Source organism: Dipodomys merriami, unplaced genomic scaffold, assembly GCF_024711535.1.
Source record: "Dipodomys merriami isolate MVZ:Mamm:240054 unplaced genomic scaffold, mDipMer1.0.p SCAF_36, whole genome shotgun sequence".
Taxonomy (NCBI): Eukaryota; Metazoa; Chordata; class Mammalia; order Rodentia; family Heteromyidae; genus Dipodomys; species Dipodomys merriami.
In genome coordinates, this window is record NW_027205159.1 from 13,517,780 (window position 1) to 13,529,043 (window position 11,264).

Below are 11,264 nucleotides of genomic sequence, written 5' to 3' on the forward strand. Positions count from 1 at the left end.
TTTGATGTTGGTATAATTTGGAGACGGGAAGGGAAAAAAAAAATTTTAAATAGAGATACAGGTGGACCCATTGTACTAATGAGATGTACAAGATGTTATGTCGAAAAATGAACTTTACAACTTTGGTGCTGGGGGTGGGTAGTGAGGGTGGGGGTCCTGGGAACAGGAGGGGGGCGATGGGAATTTGTGGGAAGAGGAAAGAAAAGAGGAGGCAACAATGCTTGATAAGAAATGTACTCATTACTTCGGTCATGTAATTGTAAACCCTCTGTATGGTATTTTCACTATAAAAAACTTACTTAAAATAATATATAATACCACATATATGGTATATATGTGCACATCAGAGGGAAACTAGGAGGAGGACACAGAAACAGAGGGAAACGGGAAAATATACAACAGTGGGACCTATCAGTTACAGTGGACATTGGTCAAAACGTACTAAGCAACTCAATGGAAGCAATGGGAGGGAGGGAATGACCAGGAAAGAGGGAAAAGCTTACACTAAGCAAAAGGAAAAAAATGTATATATCACCCCATGTGGAAGAAATAACTGTATTGTCAAAGCTCATAGAATTAACAAACTTTATGAACCATGATAATTTACCCTATGAAGGTTAGAATGTGTTTGTGAGTATAAATATCACTTACTTTGTGACTATAAGTATCCCAATCCTGTGAAATTTGTGAAATTTATGTAATCACTTAATCACAATAAAAATTCCTATAATAAATTTTAATAGAAGAAATTTTGTGTAATCCATAAGAAAATGTCACAAAGAGTGGCCAATAGCAACAGAAATATATGTTCTTCAGGCTGAGTGGAATTTGAATTTCTCTGTACAACTCTGAACCAGCATTCAGTTTCTTTTTTTTTATTGTAAAGATAGTACACAGGGTTACAGTTACACGAGTGAGGTAACGAGTACACTTCCTCTTGAACATTGTTACCCCCTCCATTGTTTCCCCCCTACCATCCCTTCCCTCCCTATTTTCCCGGAGGTTCTTTTTTTTTTTTGATTGTGATAGTATTGTGGAATAATGATGCTCATTTAAAGTCACAAGTTCATTCTAACTTTCCTGGAGCAAATTGTCTATCACAGTCTATAACATATAACGGTGTTCACATGTTATACACCATACATGTGATCAGCAGCATGGGGATATTTAGTAGTGGTTCCACCAGATGAGTGGGAGTTCTTTGTTTCTTAAGGCATTCAGTTTCTGAGTAGATACTGATGAAACTTAAGGGAAGACTTAAGCTTGAGTGTTTGTTATCCTGAGACATGGGTTCTGCTATGAGGTGTGGAGTCCTGGCTGTGGCTGCCCAATGGAATGCAGGCAGGACAAGGAGGGTCTAATATAGAGTTAATAACTTTTCCAGGAGCAGACTCTGTAGAAAGATTAAAAAATAGATGTTGCCATTGTCTGACTAAGTGAATGTAACTGGCGTTCTTATTGATACTGTCTTATAGAAGAGAGAGTGAGAAATATTAAAAATGCTGTTGTTAGTGTGGTGAAGAGTTATGCTGAAGAAGTATAATCCCATATTTACTGATTGTGAAAATGCCTATGTAAAATTTAGTTTTCTGGGGTTGGGAAGGTGGCTCAGTGGTAGAGCGCTTGCCTTGCATGCATGAGGCCCTGGGTTCGATTCCCCAGTACCACATAAGCAAAAAGAAAAAAAGCTGGAAGTGGTGCTGTGGCTCAAGTGGTATATCACTAGCCTTGAGCTGAAGAGCTGAGGGACAGCACCCTGGCCTAGAGTTCAGGACCCACGACTGGACCCCCCCCAAAAAAAAATTTAGTTTTCTCTGCCATTTTTCTCTTTCATTTAGAAATGTTATTAGTTTACCCTCTGTAAGAAGGATTTTATCCTCAGGGTTATTTTGTTTCAACACAAGTGACCATAAGGAATTTAATTTATTACGCCCTCAATGAAGAACCTTAATTTTTATGTTTAATCACTTGTAGGGATTGAACTCAGGACCTGGGCCTGATCCTGAGCTCTTTTGCCCAAGGCTAACACTCTACCACTTTCAGCCACAGCACCACTTCCAATTTCTGAATGATTAATTGGAGCTAAGAGTCACAAGGGGAACTGTCAGCCTGGACTGGCTTTAAACATGTCTTCAGAACTCAGCCTCCAGAGTAGCTAGGATTACAGACATGAGCCACTAATGTCTGGCTTATGAAGAATATCTCTAACAGTTGTTGATAACTTGCTAATCAAAAGTTAACTTTGTTTTAGTGATGTCAGATTAACTCATGTAGGTATTTGATTTTCTTACCTAGATCAAACCACAGTGGTATTGCATAGAAGTTTTGAGAGACAATGGCAAATGAAGTCTCTGTACAGTACTTTTCTCTAGAATAACTAGAAGAGGGCCAATCAAATTGACCCTTCACCAACACTCTCCTAGACACACATTTCAATTGAATTGGGCCTCTAGTGTTTTATGTTGACAGGGTCAAGTATATCACATCCTCCCTGCAGATCCAGGCATCAGGGGAGAGGGGTCTTTTACCCACTGCTGGAGCCAGCCTGGTATTTGTGGGTCTTTTCTCCAAACACACAAGAAATTTAAGTCACTGTCTTCACCAGAGAGATGCCCTTGCCCTCTGCTTTGTTCTTCTCACACTGCTGCACCCACCTGCTGATTTGCATAGTGTTCCCCAAGGAGGACTGTCCAGCCCTAGTTTGACATAAAGGCTCATCTTGATCTTGACTTCACTGATCAAATCTCCTGGATTCCCAGCTAAAATGAGGCTCTGTTCTTGTGTTCTGGGTCTCCTTATACTCTGGATCACTGGTAAGGGCAGAGGGAGATGAGGATGGAAAAGGGGGTTGAAGGTGAGCCCTCAGGGCCACTGGTTCTGGTTTGTATTCTGTTCATGGATTAGATGCACAGAACTTGTCCTCTAGAATAGGGCAGGTGAAGTTAATTATATAAGAGTGATGGACATTCTAGATGAAACCAGGTCCTGAGCTTTGGTGACAACTATGACAATTGTGCAGTGGGTAGTATACATGAGATCTAGAACCTAATTTATGCTTTTTAATATTTGTATATGTTTTGAAATATTGAATGGTTTTAGGATAGAAGGAAAACCATGAAAAAGATTGGCAATTAATGTATAACCACAGAAAAAATTATATACCATATATAACCTTGTACTTTTCATTTATTTTAGTTTCAGAATCCAATGGTGATATTGTAATGACTCAGACTCCACTCTCCCTGGCTGTCACCCTGGGAGAGACAGTCTCCATCTCCTGCAGGTCAAGTCAGAGCCTCATATATAGCGATGGAGATAGCCTTCTGTATTGGTTCCTTCAGAAGCCTGGCCAGTCTCCACAGCGATTGATCTATTGGGCTACCAACCGAGGATCTGGGGTCCCAGACAGATTCAGTGGCAGTGGGTCAGGCACAGATTTCACACTGCAAATCAGCAGGGTGGAGGCTGAAGATATTGGGGTTTATTACTGCATGCAAGATATAGATACTCCTCCCACAGTGATACAGTCCTTAACAAAAACATCTCTGTAGGGCTTGACCCAGCTGTCCTATTTCAAAGCTTGGCTGGGGAGCAGCATAGCAAATTCTCTGAACTGAAGCAGTAGTCTGAGTTTGGAGGAGTTGACAGAAGATGCCATACCAGAGACCTTGTCCAAGTGGGATCTTGGATTACTTCAGCTTCCAGGGACTCCCAGAACCAGAATTTATAATGTTACTGCAGAAGTCCATTTATCACTTTTTACCAAATGTGAAAGACAAAGACAAAATCATCTACCAGCAGCATGCCATTTCTATAGTTTGGAGAGAATTACAGAGTCAAATCCCATGCAGAATGACTCAAGAAGCAGTAGTAACTAGCAATTGAAGAATTAGTCAAAAAGCTAGGCTTAAAAGTGAGATGGATTTTTAAAATGGGAATGTTACTGAATATCACCAAATAAATAGATTATGTTGGTTAAATATAAAGCAAATTAATTATATGACTCAGATATTAAAAGCTTTTTGCTTAATCAACTCATGATTCTGAAAGTCCCATTATTATCATTTTTTAATTGTGAAAATACCATACCATACCATACCATACCATACCATACCATACCATACCATACCATACCATAGGGGTTACAATTACATGAGCAAGGTAATGAGTACATTTCTTATCAAGCATTGTTGCCTCCTCCTTTGTTTCCCCTTACCATCCCTGCCCTCCCATCTCCCCACCCCCATAATTATTTTAAAGTTTATTTTCCACCTAACGTCTTGTAAATCTCATTGTTGCAATTGGTCCACCCATATCCCAATTTAAACAATTTGTTTTTTCCTTCCCCTCCCCAAATCATACCAACATCAAATACAGTGAAAACAGGGGTCTCATTGGCACAGGCTCATTTTTATTTAACAAAGCTACAAATTGAAGTGTGACACTGCATAATACTATGTTCCATGTCTGTTTCCTCCGATCTTCCTCTAATGGAGGACTTTTCTCACCTGACTCTTAGAGGTTAGATTATGTTCTTCCCTTCCAAAAATCTACCATTAACTGGCAAACAAGCCCCACAATGAGCAAAGGCTTCCCCTGAGACTTTAGTATGTATTGGATTTTCTTTCAGAAAATGCACAGACCATTCAGACATCCAAAGTAGACCTCTGCTATTTCCCTCAGAACAACCATCATCTTAGGAAAGGACCATCCTTACCAGTTTCTCTATTACATTTAAGTTCTCCTAATCCCTCTGTCACTGATAGATCTAAAATATCTCAACTTCCCCTGGTGGTAAAACATGAAATAGCCTGAAAGCCACAGCTCTGCTAGGAGTAGTTCTCCACTTACTGAGCCCCAAACAGACAGAAAACATTTATAAAATTATCCACTGAGTATATCATGAGCTTTACTAGGGAAGCATTTGAATATCTAAATAACCACAAACCACACAGAGAGTTAGATTTAGTGCCAGGGTCAGACAATACCATTGAACAAATGGTACGTTTGCTGCTGCTCCCTCTCTGTTCCTGCCAACACCACTCCATGAAGCAAGGCTATGTCAGGTGAGACAGGGCTTATCCATGTGTGTCCTGATTGACCTGAAATTCTCCATAGTCCTTCCTGTGTCTCCCTGAGTGATTAGGATTACACATAGGCAATGTTATCGCAAATAAGGGAACCCATGGGACCTGTGTTAATTGGCCCTGGCTTACTTCACTTAATATATTTTTTCCTAAGTCTTTCTTTCTATTTCCTAACAAATGGGGCAATATAATTTTTCTGGTGGAAGCATAGAATTCCATTTATATATATGCCACATTTTCTTGATCCATTCATCCACTGAGGGGCAAGAAAAACATACCTTGTAAAAAACATTTTAAAAACAATTTTTTGAAGAAAAATCGTTGTTAAAATTTATTTGAAATCAATTTTAGATTGCCATGGAATAATTTTATTTGAAGTAGAATATCATGTTTGGGGATGTTAAATACTGAAATAAACACTTGAGTTTAGTAATTTAAACATTTATCAATTTCTTGTCAGGGAATTTTTTTCAGCAAATGTATTTTTAAATACTCATTTCAACTTTCAGGTTAAAATATCCATCATTTTAATCTAGTTCTCAGAAAATTATTTTATTTTGATACCGAGTAACATATTATTGTTTTACACTACAGTTGTCTAAACCATAGAAAGTAGAGTGGAAAAATAAGTTTTTAAATAACTTCAGGAAATATCAAGAAAAAAAATTAACTAAAACTTTGTATCATGTTTTGGAAGGTTTGAACATGTTTTGGAAGGTTTGAACATTTTTTTTCTGGAGCTTGATCTTAGAGCAGATATTCAAAGCTTCCTTGGCTTCTGGCCTAGTTCAAATAAAACCAAACTGTAGAATGGAAATAAATATATGTGAATAAATCAAATACATTTAAGACACTTGTGGGAAGTGACGCTGTAGCTTAAGTGGTAGGGCACTAGCCTTGAGCTGAAGAGCTGACAGACAGCGCTAAGACCCAGAGTTCAAGGTCCACGACTGACAAAAAGAAAAAAGAAAAAAAAAAGAATTAAGACACTTGTGGAGTCATGCAGTAGGTACAGTTACACACATATTATATCTATATTTATCAGAGTAATCAGAAGTGACTTCCATATATCATAGAGACATAATTAGGGTCATAAATTCACATTTAGTAATTAACATGTATTATTACACATGGAAATTTATATGGAAGAACAGAGCTGGATTGGGAGGGATGGTTCAGAATGATGGTTCAGAATGATAGGTAAAGATGAATTGTGTTTATAACCTTGCATGTTTAATGGACATCATTTTGTACAGCTACTGATTGATATTAAAAATAGAATTTAAGACAATTGATATGTATGGAGTTCTCACTTGTCCACACTCTCACCTCTGTCCATGTTCCTTGCATATTGTGGATCGATAGGATTGAGTGCTTTCCAACTTCCAATCTTATATGTGATTATAAGAGGTCTCATTTCATTCAGAATCTAAACAGGAAAGCAGAGAGGGAGAGGAGTGTTGGGAAGTGTATTTCCTGAAGAGACTATGCTGATGGGAGCCCACAGCTGATGACCCAGTGAAGTCACTGCCCAACTCTCATAATATATCCAGGAGGGCCTTGCCCAAGACCAGGTACACACATGCCTCTTCTTATTAGCAACTTGTAACCATAGCAAGAGTTTCAGGAAGTCTCAGTTCATGGAAAATGAGATATTATCATGAAATATGTGAGGGACCATTCTCAAATAGAAACATTTCTTGACAAAAAGGAAGCAAACACAACTAAACATGTATGTAGTATTATTTTCTTTCCTACTCAGAATGTGTCCAGAATTCAGGATCATCAAAAGTATCCCTGAGAGCATGTTACAAATACAATATTACAAAACCACTTCACATCTACTGAGTGTGAATCTGACTTTCAGCAAGTTAACAAGGAATCTCTGTAATGTTTGGGAAGTTATATTTATAAGAAGAAGAGTATCACCGGTAGAGAGATGTTTTTCACTCCTCAATTACCCTATTAAGATCACTTCTATTTAAACTACATTTGTCTCTCTCACAAACACCTGTGTGCACACACACACAAACATGACACACATGTGTCAGTCTTTTTCTATAACAAAGCAACTGACCTAAACTCTGAATAAAAAAGAGTTGGTTTAACTCACAGTTTTAGATGCAGAAAGTCCCCAATGCTGAATATTCATCTGTCTGTTCTCTGGTGAGGCCTGTCTTGCACATGGTACAATATGTTGTGTTAATAAAGAGAGAACCAGTTGTAATTTGAGCTGGCCAAGCCTATGGTTTTCTTCATTTGATAACAGGTGACTATTATGAGAACTGCTTCACTGCATGAGAGTATCTTTAACCCTCTGGTGAGCAGTGGTATAACCTCCAATCCCATAATATAATCACTTCCCACAAGTCACCTCTTCCATTGGCCAGGTTCATCCACTGGGACAGCAGTACAAACACCTGCATGTGCTCTTACTTCCTTCAGGGGAAGTAGAGACTAAAATCTCTGAGACAAATAAACAGAGATTGGTTAAATTAAATTGAGACTGGAGACATTTGGAGATTTTATGTTAATTTAAGATAATCAAAATTATATATCTATATATAGATAGATCTATATCATTTCAAGTAGTTACACAAAGTGGTCTCAACTAAGTATGTCAATTTATAAATACAATATATTTTGATCCTTTCACCCTTCTATTACTCTCCAGAGGAAACTTTAAGAAATCCTTTGATTATATGGAGGTTCCTCAAAAGACTTCACATAGAACTTCCCTATGATCCAGCAATTCCACTTCTGGGCATTTACCCAAATGTTTACAAACAAGACCACATTAAAGCTACCAGCACAACTATGTTTATTGCAGCATTATTTACCATAGCTAAGATATGGAACCAACCCAGATGCCCCTCAGTAGATGAATGGATCAAGAAAATGTGGTATATATACACAATAGAATTCTATGCCTCCATCAGAAAGAATGACATTTCCCCATTTGTTAGGAAATGGAAAAACTTGGAAAAAATTATATTAAGTGAAGTAAGCCAGGCCCAAAGAAACATAGGTCCCATGGTTTCCCTTATTTGCAATATCTAGTATATGTATGAGTCAAGCGCAAAAGGTCAAATAAAGTGATGTTAGGAAAATGAACCCTTAGATACGTATTTTAATGTTTTTTTGTCTTTCATGCATGTGTTTCTAACACATTTATAAGATTATCTCTTTGTTGCTTTGTATGTCCCTCCCCCACAGTATGACCCCTGCTTTCACTATATTTGATGTCAGTATAACTTGTGGAGGAGATGGGGAAAAACAAATCGTTTAAGGATACAGGGGGACCTGTTGCAACAATGAGAAGCACAAGTTGTCATGTCCAAAACGAGCTTTACAACGTCGGTGCGGGGGGTGGGGGGGTGGGGGGGTGGGGGGGGGAGAAGGATGGGATTGGGGGGGAGGGGGGAGGCTGGGAAGGGATGTGAAGGGTAAACAAAGGAGGAGCCTGCAAGCTTGGTAAGAAATGTACGCATTATCCTGCCCATGTAATTGTAACCCCTCTGTACAGTATGTTCACAAATAAAATAAAATAAAATTAAAAAAAGAGATCCTTTGATTAATTTGCTGTACAAATACATTGTGGAAGAATGACAGGATATTTAGTGAATTTAAAATCTGTTACATTGAATTCATACTTTCAAGTGTAATCATTTCTACCATTAGGTTAAAAGACCAATAAGGAACTTACTACCTGTAATAGAAAATTTTGTTTTGCTTGTCAATTCTATATCCTGCATCTTAATATGAAGATCCTGGCAAATAGAGATGCTAACATTTGTAGCTAGCATCCCTAAGAGATAACTTGGTAACTATGGTGTGCCTCTTCATCTAGCTCAAGTCTGTGCTTTTATTGGTCAACTATTTTGAGAATCAGTTCCAGATATTATCAGTGGAGTCCTTCTTTCCATGCTACAGGCATCTTGGATTTTATTGGTTATCACCAGTATTTTGATTCTCAGGTGTGTGTGTGGGAACTCTTGGTGTATTAAAAATGGAATTAGTTTTGGCTAACCCCTACAACACACACAAAATTTATGGACACACCCATACCTACTGCATAGAAATCTTTACTTTAAGCAGGTAACAAGGATCCATACAAGGTTTTAGAATCTAGGCTGTAGGACCAGTCTATTTTTGCTAAGGAGATCTTCAATAGGCAAAATTATTTAGACACACACAAATATTTATCAATTATAAGATCTCAGGCCTGAGAATAATAATGATATTTAAAAATTTGAGGATATATCAAGATTAAGTATTATTCAAAATATTGCCTATAATCCCCAAAAGTGAGAGAAGTAAAGAAGTGGATTCAAGTTGAGGTTTTACTGGCCAAATGTTATCAAGAAGCTATCTCCAAAGAAATCTAGGCATCGGGGTAATCTCCTATAGTCATGGTTACCAAGGCAGTACATATAGGTGGAACATGGCCTTGTCTGTATCTCCTAAACAAAACTACAATGAAAAAGTTTAGGAGTAGTGCTCATATTAGAGGACTTGCTTATCCAGCTCAAAGCAGTGTTGAATGTTCAGAATACAAACTCTTTAAAAATGTCTTTCTTTGTTGTTGGATATTTTGTGACTGCAATTTCTCTTTGTACCTTGACCTCTAGATGTTGGTCATGATCTCTATAATTCTCTGCCTCTTTAGTCACGGAGGAAGATCAAACATAATCCAATTTGAGCCCAGCTGAGTGACCTGCAGCACAACAGTTAAAGGAGCTCCAGCAGGATCATCACCAATTAAAAGTATGAATAGCTGATATGTATAACTGTTAGCAGTTGTTTACCAGTGCTTCATTGCATACTGTTTTTGTTAAAAACCAATTGCATAACTACGGATATTTAAAAAACAATGGGGAAAAGGAAAAATAAAAAAGTCTGCAAAATATAAGAATATGTAGAATATATTGTAATTCACAAATGGAAACATGTAAGGAACAGTTAGCATTCACTTTATCCATATTATAGTAATGTATGATGTAATATACAACAATATATAGCAATGTACATGCAGAGAAATAAAAATGATATTTTAATAGTACAGATTTAACAAATATGAGTAATTAACAGTTAACAAATAGGCATACATATACATATATTGCTATGTGTTTATATGGGTCATCTATAAAACATGTGCCTAGATTTATATATTTATTGTGTGCATATATACATCTATATATACATATAGATGTATACATATATACATATAAATGTCCAAATGTAGCTGCATAAACAGCTACATGCAGCTACAATACACACACAGAGAAATTATCAGGGATCCAATGAAACATAGTTTATCCTTTGCAGAGACTGTCTTAAAGAAAGACATGTAAGTTAGGGAAATGAAACCTAAGATATGTATTTAAATGTTTTTTTCTTTCATGTGATTTTTTTCTAACACATTTATAAGATTATTTCTTTGTTGCTTTGTATGTACCTCCCCCACATTATAACCCCTGCTTTCATTGTATTTGATGTCGGTATAATTTGTGGAGGGTAAGGGGAAAAACAAATCGTTTAAATAGTGATTCTGGTGGACCTATTGCAACAATGAGATGTACAAATCGATATGTCGAAAACGAACTTTACAACTTTGGTACGGGGGAAGGAGGGAAGGATTTGGTGGGGGGCGGAGCAAGGATGAGAAGGGATGGGAAGGGGAAACAAACAAGGAGGCTACAATGCTTGATAAGAAATGTACTCATTATCTTGCTCATATAAATGTAACCTCTCTGTACAATATTTTTACAATAAAAAAAGAAAGACATGTAAGAACACACAGCATATAGACTTTGAGGAAACCATGTATATATGGCTCAATAATCTTCTTTCTATACTCATTATCTTCTTTGGAATTTTAAAGAAACAGAAAAAAATCTGATGATCTTTTATGATGGTTCTCTTTGTTGGATTGCTTGGAGATGAAAAAATATACTTCTGGACCTGGCTGTGAGAGATTCTCTAGAGAGAATTGACTAAGAGAGAAGACCCACCCTATTATACACAGCCCCTTCCAAAGGACTGAGATCTCATCAAATAAGAGGAGAAGAAAGATGTAGCCATCAAGTAAACATTTCCTCTGTTTCTTGGGTGCCATGTTGTGAGCTTCACCATACTCTTCCCACATGGCAGACCAGACCTTATGATCTAAGAGTT